The sequence below is a fragment of the Paramisgurnus dabryanus genome, chromosome 4 (assembly GCF_030506205.2).
Source record: "Paramisgurnus dabryanus chromosome 4, PD_genome_1.1, whole genome shotgun sequence".
Taxonomy (NCBI): Eukaryota; Metazoa; Chordata; class Actinopteri; order Cypriniformes; family Cobitidae; genus Paramisgurnus; species Paramisgurnus dabryanus.
Genome location: NC_133340.1, coordinates 28,335,480 through 28,354,908, shown reverse-complemented (window position 1 = coordinate 28,354,908; position 19,429 = coordinate 28,335,480). Strand labels below are relative to the sequence as shown.

At 37.8% G+C, this 19,429-nt stretch overlaps 2 long non-coding RNA genes across 2 annotated transcripts; one reads left to right on the top strand and one right to left on the bottom strand.

The window, feature by feature from the left end:
• Positions 1-4,887: 4,887 nt before the first annotated feature.
• Positions 4,888-6,737, top strand: LOC135735459 (uncharacterized). Its single transcript, XR_012336646.1, has 5 exons — positions 4,888-5,446; positions 5,988-6,081; positions 6,167-6,300; positions 6,383-6,486; positions 6,597-6,737. It is a non-coding gene; the product is annotated as an uncharacterized lncRNA (long non-coding RNA).
• Positions 6,488-7,322, bottom strand: LOC141282083 (uncharacterized). The gene is made up of 2 exons (XR_012336647.1): positions 7,115-7,322; positions 6,488-6,791 (listed from the first exon to the last, which is right to left on the bottom strand). It is a non-coding gene; the product is annotated as an uncharacterized lncRNA (long non-coding RNA).
• Positions 7,323-19,429: the final 12,107 nt, after the last annotated feature.

Below are 19,429 nucleotides of genomic sequence, written 5' to 3'. Positions count from 1 at the left end.
ATCATAAACCCTTTAGACGCGTCTGCAGCAGGAACTTATTTTGACAAGGCACGTGATGCACATAGGATCTCCACACGCAGAACACATATTTTGAAAAAAGGAACCACAAACCTGACGGGCTACATACATGTTGATACGAACTTCTCATCTAGCGCCCTCGAAAAAAGAAGTCACCTGCCGCCACTGCTTATACTGTATGTATTTATTTGGTAGTAACATGCACCTCTGAGTTACGAATAAGTATTAAAGCAACACCAAAGAGTTTTTTTTTTTACCTTAAAATAACGTTTCCAAAAAAGTTTCAGTTGTTCATCCACTCGAAACATGGTGAACAGCACTTTCACATTCGGTTTGCAGTCCTCTATCAGCCAAAACCTCACTAAAAAAGTTAACAACAGTCGGTCGCAGTGCTGTAGTTCGAGTGAAAACTACAAAAACTTGCTTTACAGCAGACCTACAATCCAATCAGAGTCAGCTGCAGTAGGCTAAATTATTTACGACAGTGGTAATGGACAATTCCGCTTCCAACCTGTAGGGGGAGCGAAGAGCAAAAACTCTTTAGTGTTGCTTTAAAAAAAATTCTTATAACGCGTTCTGTTTCTGGTTTCATGTGTTAAAATACTGATCAATCTACAGGTTATTTAGTGCTCTTACACATCGTGAAGTGTTATACAAAAAATCTAACTTGTTGTGCTACTTTTGATTCACCTGTGTGTTACTTTCATCCCTGCAGGTGGAGTCAAAAGTTACAAATCTCTTGTTATGTTTAAAGTGAAATTATACCTGGTATTGATAGACCACAATTGTGAGTTATTGACCACAGCAAAAATATATCTGTAATATATCTCTGTCTAAAACATTATCTTTTAAAACTAAGTTTTTCTGAAAAATGGTACTTTCGCCCCTGCAAAATAATATTTAGTTTCATGCAGCCGTCATATTAGTTATATTTATAAGTAACATAAAATTAAAAAAAGACTTGATGCTTGTAACAAACTCTTGAGATCGAGTTGTCATAGTTTTGTTTACATTTCCAACCCGCCACATAATGCTGTTTTGTCTGCATAATGAAGAAATGCCTGCATTGCAATCTCAATTACTCTGAACCCCTGCACAGATTGTAAACTTCGACAAGTGTTTTAAATGCCAATGCCGGAGAACAATCGTTTTATTTCTCATATGCGCCTCGTGTGTTCTTGCTACCAAAAATGTCACCGTCAGCATTGTTCGCCGGAGCAGGGAATCGTCGCTAAGAGCTGAAGAAATTAACCATATGGAGGCATGTAAAGACTTTTTTTGTGTTGCCAAACTTTCAGCAATGAACTCTCAGCAGTCTCACTGTGTAAGTCTGAGTATAGTGAAGTCAACATGTACAGCTTGTTTTTGTTTGCAAGCAATTTTCCTTCTGTGGTGTAATTTTAAAGTTTTAAAGTTTAATGAGGCTATAACTACATGAGAGTCCACACTGATGGATAATGGCGATAATATCATGCTAATTCTAAACTCACTTGTTTTACAATTATAAAGATAGATATGTAGAGGACCTGCCGTTGATTTATGTTTCAATGCCAAACATCTTTTCTTTTAAATCCAATGCTAGCTCATGGCAATTCATACGGTTTTTTATGAGGTACATACACTTTTGCCCCCATGACATTGGGGTTAGGGTCTTGTTTTGGTTTTTATAATAATTGTATGTTTTTATACAATTCACTTTTTTCACTAAATAATTATTTAAACATCAAGCAAGTTCTGCACTTTATTTTCAAATTCCTGCAAGTTTTAAAAACGAAACCAAATCTCAAATCTCAAAGTGGATGGACACTTCATTTGTATTAGATACACCTATCAAAAAAACGTCCAAATTTTAGATGTTTGATGACTATTTACTGTCTAAGACTGTGTCTAAATTTATCCAATAATGTGCTAAGCCTAGGGTCAAACAGAAATTGTGCGTTACGTTAATTGCAGATTAATTATTTGTTAATAAATGTTGTTAAAATTAATTTACGTTAAAATGTTATTAACGCGTTAATTTTGACAGCCCTATGCAAAATACATAAAAATTCTCGTGAGATCAGGCTGTAAAATCTGACTGCAAAAAAAAAAAAAAAATCCCTTTCTCTTATGGCTGAGATGCAGTCGTCGTTGGCATGCAAAGCATATATCTTGCCATCTTGCTGATTCTTATATCGGTATTAAAACACAACTTCCCAAAAGTCTTTAATTCGAACATTAAAAAATGTCCACCACAATCGACAATAGTCAAACAACATTGGGAATATTCACCAGAAATCTAGGTGACCCCTAAAATCTTTGACATAATTTTAACACAGATGTGATTTTATTTGTTGGTCCTGGATCAACTTTTTAATCAAAGAAACTCCAAATTACCCTTAATTCAAACTTGACAGGAGGTCCAGAACCACCGCAGCCCCTCCTCAGTTCGAACACTGGATTGCATCTTACTTTGTAAAATCAAATCGACCCTATAATGATGGGGGGGGGTGCTTAGCTAGGGGACCCCCAATAATCTTTGCCATAATTTGAGCACTAACCAACAACCCACAGTGTGAACAGCCCTTAACAAATCATTCACTGAGATTTTATTCATTAGGGATTAATTGAGAAAGTGCTGGTTGGAGAAAAATAAAAGATCTTTGTGATGTCAGCTAAAAGAAAAGTTGCTCTAGAGGTTATTGAATTTTATGAAAGCTTTTTAATAGTTTTAAATAAGGTGCACTTATGAATAGTCCACACCGAGAGCAGTCATTTGTGTTAAGAAAGTAAATAAGGTCATTTTATTTCACGTCATTGAAACTGAAGGTGATCGATTCCGACAGAGGCAATTAACCGCGTCATTTAGTCCTTGCAAGTTTAATACAATCCTGATGTTTTCATTTGCTGAACGGTAAGGGAAAAGCGTTTGATCAACATTAAGAAAAGACCACCGTGCACCAGCAAATCTTTGCAGTACATCTGACATTGTGGCGGTTCATAGGACCGGGAGGTTTGTGTGGGCCTGTGGCTCGCTGTCTATGGTGATACATACTGGTCATTAAAACAGAGACACCTTTTGAAAAGCTTTATGTCTCCATTAAGAAAGCGTACAGCTCTTTTATGTGGTGTGAGAGGGTTATAAAGCACAGAAAACACACGGTGTGCTGTCCTTACAAAGAACACAATCATTCTCTCACATGGAAAATATTGCATTATTTCTATATATTATACTTTTTTCACACTTCATGAAACAAATGTTTTAGTCGCGGCCTGTGTCTCATTCAGACACCAGAAAACTGAAGATCTCTGGGTAAAGAGTACAGCACCACAGTCCTGAAAACTCATCTGTTGATGTGTGAGGAGAGAAGATAAGATGTTAGGGTTTCTTCTTCTTCTTTTATAAATGATGAAGATTCTGTTCACACTGCAGACAGAGATAAGTTATTATTTTGTGCTTATCTATTCATTTTTTCATTCATTTATGTTATGGTGGATTACTTTTCGCGAATTTGATTATTGATTAGTTCATTAATTGATTGTTTTTAGACTGTATAATGTGGGTTTCACATAGGACGCGGTGTGCGCTGCGCCCGCCACTGGGTTCAGCGCAGCCAAGCAATTTGCGCTTTGCTGGCCAGACCAAAGAAGGCAGAGTTTTCAAAATGTTAAGTTGGAGTTTTAAACGTCTAGTCATTTGATTGTTTTCCCACCTTTACTATAAAGTACTACAGTATTTATATTTTAAGCTTAAGCAGCAACTTAAGCTGCCTACCTACTACAAGCTACCTGACTTAAAACACACCTGACATGCCAATTTGAATTGTGTTTCCATGACACGGCTTTCCCTTCGATGTCTCTGTAGGAGCGTAAACTTGTATTATAAAGCTCCAGGAATTCCATCACACAGTGCAAGCTTTTTGTCCATTGCCGTGTTTCTATTGGTCGCGTGGGTAATCGTCACAGAAGCCATTGAAATTAATGGGTTTCATACCGCAGCGTAGCGCACACCGCATCCTATGTGAAAGCCCCATAACAGTGCTGTTTATTATGAAGTTTATGTTTGTGGGTTGAAAAAAAAGTTTATGCATGTATAATGTTGACATAAGGCAGGGTAATATTTGCTATTTAAAAAAAAAATACTTTTCAACTTTATTGTCCAGGAGAGGCAATTTATTAACAACTGTGCACATTCATTTAAAAAATGTGTTTGTTCAATTGGAGGAAGAATATTTCTCACCAAACACTCAGGTGCAGTTTCTCGGACAAGGCTTATCCTGGTCCCAGACTAAAATCTATGTTTGAGCTGCCTCAATTTAAAAGCATCTTGTACTGAAGTGTTATTGTTTTGTCTCAGGATGCACATCAGTATTGTTTTTAGTAAGGTATGATTGTTGAAACTACTTAAAAGTCTTAATATAAGTAAGGCCTTGTCCTGGATTAATCTAAACTCTGTCCGGGAAACCACCCCTCATGTTAATAAGATCAGAAATAAAAAGAGTTTGGTTCCAAAATGCAATAAATCAATTTTGACCAATTTGGGTACAAATGTGTTTACTACCAAGAAAGTTCATATTTTCACATAGATCTTTAGTCTATAATTACATAAAAAATCAAATGCATAATTTGATTTACAAAGATTTGTTAAAAAAACAGATTTTTTTCAAAGTGTTATAAATCTATTGAATCAATATATAAATGTGCATTAATCTTTGACATGTTATATTTATTTAGTTTACTAGTGGTATACACTGATGAAAAATAAACATGAATGGCATTAATTAAAACACTTACTTTGTCATATAAAAAACACTGTCACTGCTGCTGTTATTCTTGGGACGTCGTCGCTTAACATTTTTCACAATCAGCTGTTAAAGAGCACCTATTATGGGATACACGTTTTTAAACATCCTTTTGTGTGTAAGTGTGCATTAGTACATGCTAACGATATTCAAAAAGTACATACCTCAAAGAAAACGATGACGCGAGTTATCGTCTCTAACGTTCGAGGACTACAAAAAACACTCGGATTGTAGGCAACAGTTTACTTCCTGGGATTGGTGACGTAGATAAGACCAACATTATCATAGTTCAGCCCTCTCTGCTTTGCTTGGGTACGCCCTCAAAGACGAGGGTGGGGAGCGCCGAGTCAGAAGAGAGCTAAAATGGCGGAGGTTGTGAGTCCCTGCTTTGACTCTGTTTGCAAACTCTTGTTTCATTGTTTAAGCGATTAAATCTCTCGAGTAGACGCTGTCTCTTTAGATGCGAGGGCAAAATAGCACTTTATGGACTTCCACAGAGGACATCATGTTTAATACGGTTCCGGAAAAATCCAGTCAGAAGTTGTTCACGGAGTTTTCACAATAACTGCTTCTCATGAACCGAAGCTGGATTTGCGCGACGTCTCCTCTTGAAAGTTGGATTACTGTGCACTTCTGGATCACAGGCTGTAAGTATTCACGTTTATTATTTGCCTTTTACTGTACATTACGTAACCGGTAACTGGAGATTAACATAATGTGCGTGTAGAGCTAAGCTTGCAAGCTAATTGTTTTGTGTTGTAATACTGTATTTCATAAACAACGTACCATATTTACACACGTGTATGTTGAATTATGCAGACTATCGTTTTTTTTATCTATGTTGGTTTAGACATGTTTACAAACTTGCTAAGTTGCTAAGCTAAATACAAATACAAATACCAGCTAAACTGTTACCGGTAAAATTTGTTCTAATGATCAAACTCAAGAAACTCTAAGTACAGATGATTTGTTTAAAGTTATATGTATTTTACTGTTGTATTTACTTGAAGCTTTCTTAGATTTTGAAACGAAGTAAACACGTAATGTGTGTTGCTAATGTTGGGCCATGTAATATGTAATACATTAACGTTTTAATGAATAGTCTAACGATTTATAGTCGTTGTACTCTATTGTTATAATATGTCTTTTTGACTGAATACATGTTTGTTTTATTTGTCTATATCCTAGATTCACAGCTGTACACATCCTTCTACACTGTATGCAAACATGCAACATCATAACACACAGTACAAGGAGTCAGACTGGCATATGAGTAGCAAAGGTGTGTAACACAAATGATGTATTTAGCTAGTGAAACCACTACCAGTCTTAGATGTATAAAGTTTTTTTTCTCTGCATAATAATAGGAACCCAGGCAGTAGCATCGTTTCACAATGTTTCCATCACCATCATCAGTGGATGCCTTTGCTGTCCGTAGCCTGAGATTTCAGATTTGCAGCAAAAAAAAAATTATTTTCTCATTTATTGGAATGCTGTGCAGGTATTTAAGTATTTTAGTAACTGTGTTAAATAAAGTAGTATTTACTTTTACAATAAATTAATTGCTTGTTTATATTTTACAGGTATTTGTACCTTGCAGCCATCCATTACAATGTCACCAAGCCGTAACAAAAGCAGGAGAGGGAAAGTACAAGGCTATGTTCCCAAAACACACAAGTGACATACCGTAAGCAGTAATGTTTTATTTCAAATACATTCATAATTAAAAACTTAATGTATGAAGCAGGGAAATAAATGATCAAAACAAAAGATTTATTGACTGCAATATTTCTACAGTTATGTGGATGATGTGATCAGGCTTGTGTTTGATGAGGTATTTGAAGATAAGCTGAAGGAAGCCCTGATTCCAATGGACCTGGCATCACAGTTTGAGAGACCTTCAAAGGAGGACGTGATTGCATGCCATCTTCAGTGCAGGGGTCGTCGAAAGCCAAAATTGTGACCGATCTGATCAGGAAGCTCCAAGCGTATCTGGAGAACAACACACGACAGGATGATAACCTTATAGTGTCGTCTTAAATAACACCAGCTGACAAAGCTTTGATATGCCATTTATCTGAATAGATAGCTGTAAGAAATGAATTGAACAATTTTTGAAACAAGAGCACAATATGGTTACTAAAGTATGTTTATTTATATATTGTTTAACATTTAAATATATATTTGTAATAAATAAAAAAAACTTTTGACTGACTATTATATTTTCTTTAAAGTTACATCTTTTGTTCTTTTGGGTACTTTGTTACTATAATGATACTTTAGTGTTATTGGTTTAAAAATGTAATAAAACTTACTCTAGTCCTGCACCTCAAAGGCTTATAGTCGGTACAATAAATGTTCTGTGTGTAGGGATTTAGACAATTTGTGCAAAACCTGGATGATGAATCACGCAGGTAAGAGGCCCTGGAACCTGTTGCAATCTCCTTAAAACCTAATAAGTAAAAACATAGCACAGTCTTTCATAATAAAGTTTACCATAGTAAAATAATGTAGAACTAACATTCATTTCAATTAATACTTTCTTTGTGCTACATTTGGTGTTTCCATATAGTTTGCACAGTAAAATAGTATGTAGGCAGTATTTTATAATTAAGTTTACTATAGTAAAATAATGTAGAAATTACCAAGTGAAATCGTTTTATAATCATTTCAACAAATACTTTATGTGCTACATTTGGTGTTTCCATATAGTTTGCACAGTAAAATAGTATGTAAGCAGTATTTTATAATTAAGTTTACTATAGTAAAATAATGTAGAAATTACCAATCGAAATCGTTTTATAATCATTTTAACAAATACTTTATATGTGCTACATTTGGTGTTTCCATATAGTTTGCACAGTAATAGAGTATGTAAGCAGTCTTTTATAATAAATTTTACTAGAGTAAAATAATGTAGAAATTACCAAGTGAAATCGTTTTATAATCATTTCAACAAATACTTTCTATGTGCTACATTTGGTGTTTCCATAAAGTTATGTAGTACGTTATAATTACCTTTTGGATGTCTTTGCAACACATTTTCGTCTTCGTTTAGCATTCTGGCAGAGCTAAGGACACCTAAAAAAGTTAAATCCAATCGCGTTCATTGAAGGAGATTGTTTATATCGTAACGGCCTTCTGAACTCTCTGGATCGAGCTTGAAGTGGTAAGGCAGTACAGACACCATCGTTTATAGAGAAATATAGAGCTTGTTTACGTTGCCTGTGACTCTCAGTCAGAACCGGAAAACCCACGCGTAGTCAGGGGCGTAACCTTTCAAACACACGCTGAACCCAGCTGACCAATAACAGTTGAGTAGTCATCTGACCAATCCGATTACACTAGACATTTTGGGAGGCGGAGACAGGAACTAAACCGAGCGTTTTCCAGACAGTGGGAAATCGGTGAGGTATGTAAGCAATTTATAAGACTCACAATGCATTAGTTCAAGTTTTAATAACATGTATGTACTATGGGATATTGCAATAACGTGCTAACGTGCCAATTTATTAGCATAATTGGTGCTCTTTAAATGTTTTGATCCTGCTCGATTTTCTTTGACTTCGAGTAAAATAATGTAAAGTTTTTCATAAGATTTCCTGGGATCAATGTGTTAGCATGACAGAAGCTTGATGCAGTCGGGAGAACAAGCAACAGCCGGCATTTTTCCTTCCTGAGTGCCTCTCACGTACATTAATAGATGTTGATGGCTTACATTTCTTCCCCGCCACAGAAAACCACCACAGGTTTATCAATACCATAAAAAGTATTATTTAGTTTTTTAGTTTGTTGATCACGAAGTACAAAGTAGATGAAGAAAACTAGGATTCTGTGTGTATTCAACGCGCCACCATTGTTGTTTACAATGCGTGGAATGGTGCGCTGTGATTTGTTGAGTGGATTTATTGCATTCTGCAGAGAAGGAGGACTGGCGTTAGTCGCGGTTTGAGAAAAAAGGGAGAAAAGATATAACACGGCGGATATCAGATTTTGCATAAAATGAAGAAGTTTCCTCAAAAGGCACATATGCCAAAAAAGCTGTCCCCATAACAACATCCATATCTGTCTCAAAATGTATTTTTCATGATGTCTAACAGCCGCCACAGGTTTTTCTTTGATGAGAAAAAGTGTGTCAGATAATGAATTAATTTATTAGTTTAAGTGAGCTGCGTAGTTAACACCCTCGCCTGGGTGCTGACTTACACCTGTTTCAGTTCTTAACACATAACTTCTAAATAAAGAATCCCAAAATATCAGTTAATCAGCCTCTGGTGAGCATTTAAATTTTTCCATAAAAAATTGGATTTACATGTTTGTCTTTTAATGCAATTGCAAGTTTGTGTAGCAGTTGAACAGTATTCTTACCAGTGTATTGTGCATTGGTAGTAAACCAGCTTCAGTCATTTCAGGGCACAACTATACAGTTTGAACTTTTCATTCAGTCGGTGTATTCAATTTGCATACACTTGGAAACATATGGTTCAGGAAAGCTCATTTCTATTAAAATAGCCTAAACTGTGCCAAAGGTCAGGTGTATTTAGTGTGCTGCACTTTTTAGCTTCCAGAAAGTAAAAGTTCAATGCAGTGTGACCTTTTCACCTTTCTCTATATGAGAAGTAAATAAACAGTGAGTGCTTTCCTATAAGAAGCTCTTTTAATGAATATGGATGTTGAAAATAACTAACCTGAGATTAGCATTCCTGCTGCGTCCGTCTCATTACGCTCGCACATGAACTGAGTGCTTCTTCGTCCCTTGTGACAAATTATTTTCTGCTTGACTTCAGCCAATCACAACACTCCCTTTTCAATAAATGTAATTTATATGATCAGAGGTACTCATTACTTTTACCTTCAATTGTTTTCTTTGCTTGTCTTTGTAATGTTTTGATGTTTAAGAGGCCACATGGTATATTTAACTAGACTGACAAGGCCGTCCCAAAACTCTTTTTAAAATCACAACAGTTTTTCTTTTATGCGTGCAGATGTCAACATTGTTAAAATGATCCCCATTCACTGGGATCTCAATAAACGACTAAAAAGCTGTGTTATGCATGCCAGCCCAGTAGTTGGAGATGTCACATAATGTCTGAACATGTAATATGTGTGCATGATGTCACCGTTTTCAAGATTTTTACATTTTAGTAATTTACAAAGAAATGATAACAGCGTAATTTTCAAAAACCCAATTTTAAATGTTGGCATATTCATGCCCCAAAAATGCCACTGACGTGTTTATTTAAGAAAATAAAATAAGTTATCAAAATCTACAAAAACCAGGTCTGCTCTCAAACACTGGGGGCTTGTATGCTGTCCGTGATCCGTGCGCACCAGCCCCCATGGTTTGGCACACATACGATTCGTGGATTATTACACAAAATTTATATAGAGAAAGTTTATCATTTGCATGTGTTAACATTCAAGCGACTTTAAACAATTTAACCAGAAGACGACGCTAAAGTAAGCAGTTTTCACTTAGCACAGATGCACATGCAGTTGGTTCAACGAACCCCCTTCAGAAATACGTAACAAGTTCTGGTTGTTAAGCTGTAGATTGTGTTCTCTATAGTCCTTGGAAAGCAAATTCGTTTAAAGAAAATATATTAATTGGCATTAAACTTTGAGCTTTATAATTTTAAAACAGCAAAATGAAAAAAATGGGATCATGAAAAACACCTTTAAAATTTGTAAACATTTATGTACAGATAGAGACAGAAACTAGGTCCGTGTTTATCTGGTCTTAAAGAGACAGTAACCTAATAAACCTACTGAAAGTCTGTGTCATTAATGTTAATCAAACAAGCCAAGACAAAAAGAAAATCACATCAAGTGATCTGATCCGTGCCTCAAAAACCGGAATGTGGTCTGAATCGTTAGTTGTCTCTCACAACTTTCAAATATTGCTACAACCAGGGGTGTGTTTACCAAACAATGACATAACTCACTGCTGAACCACCATAGTACAATGCATAGTTAAATAGGGTGACCATGCATGCCATTCTTCCTAGACGCGTCCTGTCCAGGATTTCGGGTGCGTCTTCCGGAAGTCGTATTCGGCGACCGCATACGTCATAGAGGATTATTATTATTATTACAGAAAAGCAACCGTTACATTTTAGGTAAGAATAAAACTACGATTGTATATCTTATGTTTTTAACTGAATGGCGTATGCGGTCAACAAATACGACTTCTGGAGGACGCACCGAAATCCTGGACAGGACGCGTCTGGGACGATTGGCATGTATGGTCATCCTATAGTTAAAGACACTAACTACCCAGTCAAGACTGTTTCCCGAAAACATAGTAAGTTCGTCACACATTCGTTGTTTGAAACATGTTGGTTCAACAACATAGTTGATGACGTCACGTGGGAGGTGGAGTACTAATTAACCTGTTCAAATCGATTTTATGTCAGATTATTGCTGTAAATAAAATAAATTGCATTAAAAGATTTTGTTATCGTAATTTAGTCCTCTGTTGTTTTTTTCAAGATATTTCATTAATGTGCAAGTGAACTCTTACGTCACTCCTCCTATGCATCCCCCAGGGTCTTAAAGCCTGTTGACGTACACGCATGCGCACTTTTCAAAAACAGTGCTTTAATTCTCAAGACATAAATTGGACTTTTTATATATTTAGAATGATAGTTAAAGAAGGCACTGCATATTGCTTGATTATTTTGTTCAAAAGCATGATCAATACCAGTCTACATGTCATAATAACAAGGAACTATGCTTCTAACCACAGCTCAACAGTTTGCGATGCAGTTTGCAGATGTGCGCTGGAACGATGGTTTCTGGAAACACCCGAATCGTTGAACTATGCTCAAATGGCGGAAATTGGGAAACGCACTCCAGGATGCTCACGATTGTATCCTGAACACAGAAATGCGGAAAATCTGTTTAACGGTGTAACTCCACTATTCAGTTTCTGAAATGACTTTAAAAACTAATGGCTGTATGATGTATACCATGCCCATAGTTTATTTTTTAGCCAGCGGACATCTTTCTCTATACTGTTTTAACCATGTGGACTCGCATGATAGGACATCTTGTGACATTTTAGTGGTTTAATAACAGATGATTTATTGTAAAAGTGAGCGGCTCACCTCGTAAACATCACATGACCAACTGAGCATTCATCTCACTTTATCTCAATTTGACATATTCTTGTGGAAATGATTAATCAAAGCTGACTGTAAATATAGAAGTAAATCGAAAAAATACATCTCTGGGTCAATGTAAGTCCAAGACAATCAGTCAACTGCGATCAATCCCAACAACAGTGAGTGAGTTCAGACTTAAAAACACCTCCCACCTCACGCATTTACTTGCACCAATTGATTCATATTTGGTTATTTTAAGGCGTCTCATTGTCTCTTTTAACAATGATGCACTGCACATTTATTAAACCCTTGCCTCTGTAAGCTGTGGTCACACACTGTTCCTCTGTCTTTATCTCTCTCTCACACACACAGTAACCTGAATCTAAGCGGCTTGTGTTTTCATTCTCGTTGCATCTGTGGGCTTCATTGTATAAAAAGAATCTGAAAGAAAAACATTTATGGAAATGGATTCAAAGATTATTCAAATTTTCCTCTTGGAGCGGAATACACATTGTAACAGATAAATAATGTATTATATTGAGATAATACAGTAACGCCGTGTCCTAACCAGGCCCAGCGTGACCAGCGACAATTAAATCGTCACGCTACAGTAAATGCAAATCCGTGATGTGACAATCCAGCCTGGTCTCACTGTAAATACAGTATGTGGTATTAAAGGAGACATTTCACAAGACTTTTTAAGATATCAAATATATCTTTGGTGTCCAAAGAGTACGTATGTGAAGTTTCAACTTAAAATATCCCATAGATAATTTATTATAACACGTTAAAATTGCCTTTTTGTAGGTGTGAGCGAAAATTTGCCATTTTAGGGTGTGTCCTTTAAAATGCAAATGAGCTAAACTCTGCACTAAATGGCAGTGTCGTGGTTGGATAGTGCAGATTATCCCCTTCTGACATCACAAGGGGAGGTGCCCTTGGAAACAAAGCATCTTATGGCAGATCTATGTTGTAAATACAAATCCGTTATGCACCTCACAAACACAGAACATTGTTGAATCCAGACGACAACACATGTTGATCCTACTCATGCATTACTCAAAGTTTGAGTTACACAAAATTACACAAAACAGCCACAGATGATCAATGGCACATCTGCTAGAGCCATCTGCTGACTGGCTACTTGTGATTTCACTGATGTTTCTGGACTATCATGGGAATTTCTGTCTATGTTCGCTGTTCTATCAGTCATAAGAAATGAAAGTCTGGGGTATTTGAGCGTCTCTGCTCATTCGCCACTGGTTTGTTTGTTTCAGGATTAATCTTCCCAAAGGAAAATGATAAGAGTTATTGCTTTGAAGTTCATCTTTCAGAGCACATGATCTCAGTCACTATAAAGTTCATTTAAGTTTTTAACTTTGTTTCATGTGTTTTAGAAGAATAGACATTGCAGCTGTACTGTGCAGTATGCATTTAGCAGTATATATTTGTTTCTTATGCCAGTCAATAAGGGCAAACTGTATTAGGACATGGCGATATCGATTTCATTCAGTAAACACTTCACTGCTCACAACAGAAAATCTTCAAAGGACTTGACTTCAAAAGTTCGGACAAATGAGTGCTGTGGTTCTCAATTCATGCATTTTGAATAATGTTATGACTTTACAGAAAGCAACAAGTTTTTTTTTTTTGTTAAACCTCTATTGTTCATAACCAATTAACCTCATTGCGAATGTTTCACTTCTACAACAAATTAAACCAGCACATTTCAGTGATCCATATTGCTGCAGAAAATATCGGTCCGTAATATTATACTTAATTGTTATTTCTGGATTTTAAAGTGCGTGAAGCCTTAATGCACTACAAAAAATATTCACAGTAACCAAGTTGGCCCTAAGATTGTAAACATCCGTCATAGATGTGCTCAGTGCAAATAAAAACATTAATTCACATAAAGCAGACAGGAAAAACATACATAATTGATATCAATACAGATTCATTATAAATGAACTCCAATGACTAATCTACACAATTTACTGAGGCGGTAAAGATGCTTCTCTCCAATAACCGTATCACATTTAACACAGAATCCAACAGACATGGTCGACTCCCGAGAGCGATCGTTCAATTGTCCAGCACTATCCTGTAGACTACAGATCATTTACTACACATTTCGTATCCCTAATATCAAGCATTTGTTTTATTTCTCAGAAATGAAGTCATTAGAAATGGGTTTTAAAGATGGTTATGGTTTTAGCATATTCATAGCCTTTAACTGCTACAATAAATGGATTGTAATGGCTCATTTTATATGCAACAGCAAAATGTTTCATACTGTGTCCTCATCCAATTTAACTTGAGATTCAAAATGAACGTAGAAAAAGTCAAAAGAAATACTTTATTTAAAAATCTTGCACACCTAATTTAAAGTCATAAAAAGCCAATGAAATGAAAGTAAGTATTTTAATCCATATCTGTTTTTAATGCTTAGTGTACCTTAAAGCAGATGTCTTCAACATTTTCAGAACAAGGACCCCTTAATGGATAGAGAGCAGGACCAGGGACCCCCAATACATCAAGACTGGATATACATAATTAAGGATGTTTACGTTATAAATATATTTAAACAATATTTTTTGGTATCCAAAGTCACATACTCTTAATAATACTACATACAGTAACACATGGTAACCTTTTAAATAAGTTTTTTTTTATTTAACCCCTTAACTGGCACTCATCAATATGTTGCATGTCAATTTTAATTCTTTACGACAAACTATATATCATTGGAAATGCTAAAAACAATTAAGCAGTAATAATAATAATGCAGTGACAGTAATTTCTTAATTTGTGACAAGAGTATGCAGCAAAAACACCTAGTCGTCGTTGTTAGTAAAACCACTAAAAATGTAACACAAACCTAATTTTTTTGTGATAATATTATGTATGAAATATATACTTTATTGCATTATTTTTATTTATTACAATAAACTGTTATAATTATTTATATTTTGAGCTCTAGACACTTCCGTGAAAAACTTTAAATTGTCTTTAAATCAAGACCAAGATTAGGCTTCTAGACCAAAAACATACCTATAATATTTAAGCAATATATTAGAGTAATATTAAAGGCACACCGCTGAACTTTTTGGCCACTAGGGGGTGCTAGTCATGTATTTTTCACGTCTAGCGCCCCTAAAGGCCACAAGCGCCGCAGCACTGTCGCAAAGGAAAAGAAGACAACTCTTTAGGTCACAAAGTGTGCCTTCCGGCATCTCATATGAATATAATTTCATGGGTTTTATTTTTTTCAAACGCCAAAAGATCGCGTAGCTCACATTTACAAGCCAGTTGTAGCGGTGGTCGCTTGGTTAAAGTTTAGATAAAAAATATTGCCTTAAAGGGGAATCAAGCCCAGATCGCCCATGTTGTAGGTCCATGACGCTACAACGGCACCACAAAGTCACATGATATAAGTCTCTCTCTACACTCCCCAAGTAGCCTCCAGTAAAATTCACGTTACAATATATAGTGTTCGGGCGCCAGACAGGACTTATATATGCAAGCAATATAACATTACTTACTAGGACAAAAGCATGACGGCCAAGTCAGCATCGGTCAGGAACCTCTCCTCCTCCTCCTCTTCCTTTAGTTCACACCAGCAAGCAAACGCTTGTTTTTTTTTCTTAGTTGCTGCTTCGGCCATGACAAAAACATCAGGAAAATAAATAGTTGCACTTTCACGTCCGAATTTGAGGAAGTGGAGGAAGTGACTTATGCCGTAAAGCAGATTTTTGTAGTTCTTTTTGTGCTCGGGTTACTACCGGAAATGCCAAGTTTAAAAGTACGAGCAAAAGCGATACAGACCCCGTCAGGCTATGGTGGACATGTCATTCAACCTATTTTAAGTCGATGTACCATCACAAGGGTCTTGAAAATATATTATGAAGGTTGAAAAACGACAAAGTGTCACTTTAATTTGAAGGTGTACGTCACATTTTCAGTCCCCACTCAAAAATGGCCGCGCCAGGTAAGGGGTATTACATTTTCATTTTTTTATATCCCCAATAACATTAGGGACCCCCATGGTGCTACATACAGACAGATTGCAGCTGTACTGTGCAGTACGCATTTAGCAGTATATGCTTATATTTGTTTCTTATGCCATTCAATAAGGCCAAACTGTATTAGGACTGGCAATATTGATTTTTATTCAGTGAACACTTCACTGCTGTACAACATTTCGTTGGCAGAAAATCTTCAAACTTGACTTCAAAAGTTCAGACAAATGAGTGTTGTGTTTTTTTCTCCATTCATGCATTTTGGGGTCCCTGGTGTTTTTACAAGGGGTCCTCCAAGAACTGGTCCTCCAGTTTGGGGGAATGAAGTTAAGCAAACAAAATGCTCTGGCATGTTTTGGACCCCCATGAGGCCCTGGACCCCCTGTTGAAGGGCCATGCCTTAACCTTAATCAGATATAAATGCAGTGCCAAATCTATTGTTTTTAGGTGGTCACCCATCTGTGTGCAAAGATTTTATCTGCTTTCCGAAAGGTCAGAGGTTTGATCTCACGTCTGATGAGAAGAAGATGCCGGAGAGATCTTGAGATCATCATCTGACTTTATCACTGCTGCGCTTTGGGTCAAACACTCGCTCGCTCCAGAGGAACGTCCCTGAAATCGACCCCATCATTTGCTCTAGATAAGCCCAGGTATCACAGCCGCATGGGTTTAAATTGATTCAAAGTCACATGCTAATATGTTTTCAGGTCAATTTAGGAGGGGAAATTTATTGTTTGACTTTGGATTTAATAATTTTTGCGTTCCAATAATATTGTTTTTGTTTTAAAAGAGCATGATGCTAGCAATGCCCAAGTCAAAGATTTGATGCTCAGTAAATGCATGAACTGGTAAAAGATATTTGAATAAAAAGATTTACTTTGTAAATATATATGCAACGAACGGTACGTTTTGGTGATGGACACAGCACACATACTGTTTGGTTTTTATGAAAGCGACCATCAAAAACACCAAGTGACAGACATGCATGCAAATTATTTTTAATAATTCAAAAAGCACTCAAAGAATCATTATCAACCATTGGATTTATTCAATCATGTGCTCTTACAAACAGCAAAATGAGATATGAAGAATAAACTGCACTCAGAAAATCTGACACAGAATTAATGTTTTTATCTTTGCAATATTTTTAAGGTTTGTTGCGGCAGGTGTAATCTTCTACATCTCTGTTTATAGTAAGTAACCTTTTCACTGGGAATTGTTATTAATAATAATGCTTGTAATTAATTTAATAAAACACTTTCATATTTTTCACATAACAGAAGGTAAACTGTAGTTATTGTTGATCTTTCAGGGCATCTTAAAGCTTATTAAATACTGCGTTGATAAGGGCTGATATTACAGCTACAGTTCACACACACAAAAAAGTGTAAGAAATTATTAACCCTAATGTTATTCAAATGCAGTGAAAGTAAATTATAACTTTGGCGATAAACAATGTATAATAGTGTACAATTGTCACACTGTGTTCTGTGTTTGTAATATGTATTAGTGTTGTTCCCCGAGTTAGCCACCAGATGTCTCTTGTCTTCACTGTCACATGTGCCATGAACTGCATATCCTGTTTTGATTTATGTTCTGGATTGTTTCTATGGATTTTGACCTTTGCTTGTACGGATTATGATTTTGGATCACCCCTATTAAACTGCTTTTGGATCTTACTATTTGTGTGTGCGAGTCGTGACAGAAGGAATCCACCATGAAAAGATCCAGCGGATTGGGGATCCGGATCAGTCCGCCTGCTACAGCTAGGGAGAGAGGAGAGCGGATAGCCAACATAAAGGCCCTATGCCAGCAGGGTCAACCGGTGGGTTGTCTGGCCCAAATGTTTTGGACCTTGTCTCGGGGCCTGAACTATAATGATGCAGCACTGAAGGACCTGTTTAATACCTGCCTGGATGACCCTTTACCTAGGTGGGAGATAAACGGACTGGAGATTTTGGATTTCTGGGGGTTCACCCGTTACTTAGAGCATCGTAGCCAGTGGGATAACACCACCACACCTGCGATGCCGGACAAGATGGCCGCCACCAAGCCAGCAGCTGTTCCTAAGGTGGCTGTCTACAAGGCTGCACCTATTTTCGAGACGGCCACTACTATACCCGCACCTGTTCATCAGAGGGTCACGGTGGTAGAGGGGACTGTTTTCGACAGAGCTGTGTCCATGCCGGCACCCGTTCTCAAAATGGCCGCCACTAAGCCAGCAGCTGTTCCCAAGATGGCCGTCACAATGCCTGCACCTACGTTTGAGACCGCCACAGTCTCACAGTCACCTGCTCTCAGGAGAGCCATCCTCATACCCGCACCTGTGCTCAGAGAGGCACCTGAGGTATGTTCTTTAGACTCAGTGCTTTCCGTGTTTGCCATGGCTCTGTGGTGCGGGTGGTCTGTCTTCTGTTTTGTTGTTCAGCACGACGTGAGGCCGAGTGAGTCATCTGAGCCGAGTGAGTCATCTGAGCCGAGTGAGTCATCTGAGCCGAGTGAGTCATCTGAGCCGAGTGAGTCATCTGAGCCGAGTGCTGAACTCTCGGCCTGTTTCAAGATGGCGGTTCCCAAGCTCCCTGCCCTCACTGCCTGGTCCAAGAAGGCCAGGGTTGAACTCTCGTTCCTATTTAACATGGTCCAGAGGGCCTCTTTCTATTGTCTCCCTCTACCCAGGTTCCTGACACCACCAGCACCACCCTGGGTTCCTGTCCAGCCAGTTCCGCCCTGGCTTCCTGCCTTGCTGTGGTCCCTGACTCCGCCCGCGGCCCCGCCCTGGCTCCAGCCTCCGCCCGCGGCCCCGCCCTGGCTCCAGCCTCCGCCCGCGGCCCCGCCCTGGCTCCAGCCTCCGCCCGCGGCCCCGCCCTGGCTCCAGCCTCCGCCCGCGGCCCCGCCCTGGCTCCAGCCTCCGCCCGCGGCCCCGCCCTGGCCTCCTGCTCTGCCGGCCCCGCCCTGGGTTCTAGACCCTCCATCCCTCCCCCAGGTCCACCTCCGTTCCTCCACCCACCTGAACTTTTGTGTTTTGTCGTTTGGAGTGTCTGGGAGCCACTCCTTTAGAGGGGGTACTGTCACAGTGTCACACCGTGTTCTGTGTTTGTAATATGTATTAGTGTTGTTCCCCGAGTTAGCCACCAGATGTCTCTTGTCTTCACTGTCACATGTGCCATGAACTGCATATCCCATAATCCTGTCTGTCATCATTGATCATTGTTTTCAGCTGTTCCCACTCACCTTGTTAGTGTTGTGTATTTAAGCCCTGTCTGTTCAGTCTTTGTTGTGGATTCCTTGTTGTAGTTACATCGCCTTCTGTGTTTTTATTTATGTTCTGGATTGTTTCTATGGATTTTGACCTTTGCTTGTACGGATTATGATTTTGGATCACCCCTATTAAACTGCTTTTGGATCTTACTATTTGTGTGTGCGAGTCGTGACAACAATAGCTTCAAACTCGGCTCATCTATTCAAAAACTATTTGTTTATTTACACAAATGTATTGTTTTAA